This window comes from Cupressus sempervirens, chromosome 4, assembly GCF_028749045.1.
Source record: "Cupressus sempervirens isolate cs-2001-9-10 chromosome 4, ASM2874904v1, whole genome shotgun sequence".
Lineage (NCBI taxonomy): Eukaryota > Viridiplantae > Streptophyta > Pinopsida > Cupressales > Cupressaceae > Cupressus > Cupressus sempervirens.
In genome coordinates, this window is record NC_143121.1 from 823,592,376 (window position 1) to 823,596,071 (window position 3,696).

Sequence of the window (3,696 nt, forward strand, 5' to 3'; positions counted from 1 at the left end):
GAGATCTAACAGAGGAGGAGAATTTACATCAAATGAATTTGAGATGTTCTGTAATGACAGAGGAATCAGAAGATAAACATCTACCCCTAGAACACCTCCACAAAATGGAATAGCTGAAAGAAGAAATAGGTCTATAATAGATTGTGCTAGACCACTCATTATGGAGAAAAATGTTGCTTTGAAATACTGGAGAGAAGATGTAAGTGTAACTGTTTATACACCTTTTGAACTATGGTATGGATACTCATCCAATGTAAAATACTTTAAGGTATTTTGAAGAAAATGTTACATTCTTAAAGACTTCAAGAATGGTCAACTAGATGAAAAAAGTGAAGAAGGTATATTCCTAGGATATTCCACAAGAAGTAAATCATGTAAGTGTTTAATTACTAACACTAAAAAAGGTGTGCAAAGTGCAAATATAAATTTTGATGAATATACAAAAGAACATGAGGCTAAACCTATGAAAGAACCAAAAGAATACAAATCATTTAAATACTCTTATGAAGGAATGCCTACTGAAGAAGATACTGAAAATAAAGCCACAAACAAACAACAAGTTTCAATGACTGTTGAGTCACATACTATGAATGTCAAGCTTTATTCAGGAACTAAGCTACATTTAGATGTCAAGTTATAGAATGAAATCGATGCACATTCTGATTCTAAGATCAGTATAGATGAAAGAGATACTGAGATACCTAACAGAGGTGTACACAGTGACTCTGAAGCTAAAAGACAAATTGAAGAAACTAGAGCTGAACCAAGATTTTCCAAATATGTCAAGAGACATCATCCACCTATACAAATTATTGGAGGTAAAGATGCTAGACCAATGACAAAAAAAATATTGAGAAATGATACATTTTTACTAAGCATGAAGGAACCCAAATCAATAAGAGATGTAGATTGGAGTAAATCCATGGAAGAAGAGATTGAACAAATTGAGAAAAAAAAAACATGAAAACTAGTTCTTAGACATAAAGGAAAAAATATGATTGGCACTAAGTGGGTATTGAAAAATAAGCTAGATGAAAATGGTGAAGTCACAAGGAACAAGGTAGGATTAGTTTGCAAAGAATATGCACAAGAAGAAGGAATTGACTATGGACAGACATTTGATCCTATTACTAGATTAGAAGGAGTAAGAACTTTACTTTCTTATTTTTCATACAAAGGTTTCAAAGTTTATCAAATGGATGTTAAATTTGCATTTCTGAATGGCATATTAGAGGAAGAAGTTTACATAGAACACCTAAAAGAATTCATTGATGTTAACAATAAGAACATGGTATGTAGATTACACAAAGCTCTATATGGTTAGAAACAAGCACCAAGAGCATGTTATGAGAGGGTTCATGATTATCTTGTGAAGATTGGATTTGAAAGGACTGACGATAACAACAATCTATACATAAAGATAGAGAAAGGAAAAGGTATTTTTTTATCTAAATTTTTTGTTGATGATATCATATTTGGAGGTCAAGATGTTTTATGTAAGGCTTTTGCAAATGAAATGAGGCAAGAATTTGAGATGTCTATGTTTGGAGACATCAAATTCTTTGTGGGTTTTCAAATATATCAAATGAAATATGGTATATACATCACTTAGTCAAAATATGTCAAGGAAATATTGAAAACTTTTGGATTTGAAGATTCAAAACCACTAAGTACACCTATGGTGACTTGACACAAGTTGTCAAAGAATGATGATTTAGCTAAGGTGAATCAAACATTATATAGGTCTATGATTGGAAAATTACAAAATGTAGTACATAGAAGACCTAACATTGCATTATCTATAGGGATAGTTGTAAGATTATTTGTTGATCCTAGGGAAAATCACTTGATGGTTGTAAAGAGAATAATGAGATATTTGAAAGGAATAGAGGAGTTTGGTCTATACTATAATAAAAATTAAAATTTTGAATTAAGAGCCTATACTAATGCTAATTGGGCAAGAACCATTGATGACAAGAAGAGCTCCAGTGGAGGAGCATTTTTCTTAGGCAAGAGGTTGGTTACATGGACTAGCAAGAAACAAAATTGCACCTCACAATCTACTACTAAAGCTGAATATGTTGGTGCTACTATAAATTGTACAAACATTGTATGAATCAAATAGTTACTCAAAGGTATGAAGGAAGAGACCACAAAACTAGTGACACTTTATTGTGATAATACAAGTGCTATCAATATATCAAAGAATCCTACGATGCACACAAAGACTAAGCACATTGCAATCAAGTAGCATTACTTGAGAGAATTAGTTCAAGATAAAGAGGTGAATATGTAATATATTAATACAAAATAGAATATTTTTGATATCCTCACAAAAGCATTACCTAAGGATGCTCATGAGTATCTCAGAGATAAACTAGGGGTGATGCCCCTATCAAAGGCTATCTAAGTAACAAAAGGAGTGCCCTGCATCAAAGAAGAAGATGTTTATATGTTACACATTGATATAGAGGATCTTACTTTAAGAGATACCTAAAGTAATCAAAGAACTAAAACTTCAAATCAATTAAAAGTAAGGTGATAGAAGGAGAAACTGAAGAAGTTCATATCTGCATGTCAAGATGACAAGTCTTTGGCATTGTTTTTAAAGAGGGAGAGATTTACTGATCAGAGGGAGAAATACAAGAATGAATTAAAATGGATCTTAGCGGGAGATAATTTTTGATCAAGTAAAATATAAGAAAGAGGGAGATAATTATTGATCAGGAGAACAAAGAAAGAGAAATCCTGACATCTACCTATTAAGAGGGAGATACAAGAAGTAATTTAGAGGGGATTATAAGGAAGAGTTTTGTAGCCTATTCAAAAGATGGAAGTTGTTGATAGAGGGAGATATTTCAATGCAAGAAATTATTTTCTTTTTGGTATTGTCTTACTATTTTAACCTAGTTAGTTTGGTTGATCGGTTTGGTTTGCCATCAATGCCAAAGAGGGAGATTGTTGAGAATACATTAAAAACAATAAAAGAGGGAGATTGTTGAATAAATTGAAAAAGTTTTTTGAGGAAGTATGATCAATATGTTTTAATCATTATTTTTTCACTGATGTCAAACTTTCTATCTGCAGGTAAGACAACTACTTATATGATTTAAGTACTATCACTTATTTGATTGATCAAGAGGATTTGATCAAAAGATGTAACAATAGCACCTAGAGGAAGGGTTGAGTTATGATTATGTAAAGAAGTACAAGAATAAATTTAGATAATGATAACATGATGTATTGATAATCTACTTAAGGTTACAAAGGTTGGTTACACTAAGAAATTTTAGAAGAACAAGTTAAACAAAGTTTGCCTACTAAGCTTGATCGAGTGGATAGTAGGTGCTAAGCAAGGTTAGTGCAAGTAGAGCCGAAAATAAATTGGATCTGAGTAAAAGTTTATTCTAGTGTATGCTAAGAAAAATAGTGGATGCTGAATAAAGTTTAGTTGATGCCAAGCACCAATAAAATTTAGTTTGTGCCGAGTAATTTCACAAAGGATGTCAAGCCACATAGTATGTGTTAAGAATTAGAAGCAAGATAATGCCAAGTGGATGCATTATTTAAAAGATTGTGATTTTGATGTATCTGAGCCCACGAGTTTGTTTTCTTAGATTATGTGAACCAGGTAGAAGATAAGATTAATGAGCTGGTATCGCAAAATTCAAGGTAAACCATTTTTAGGATAATTCA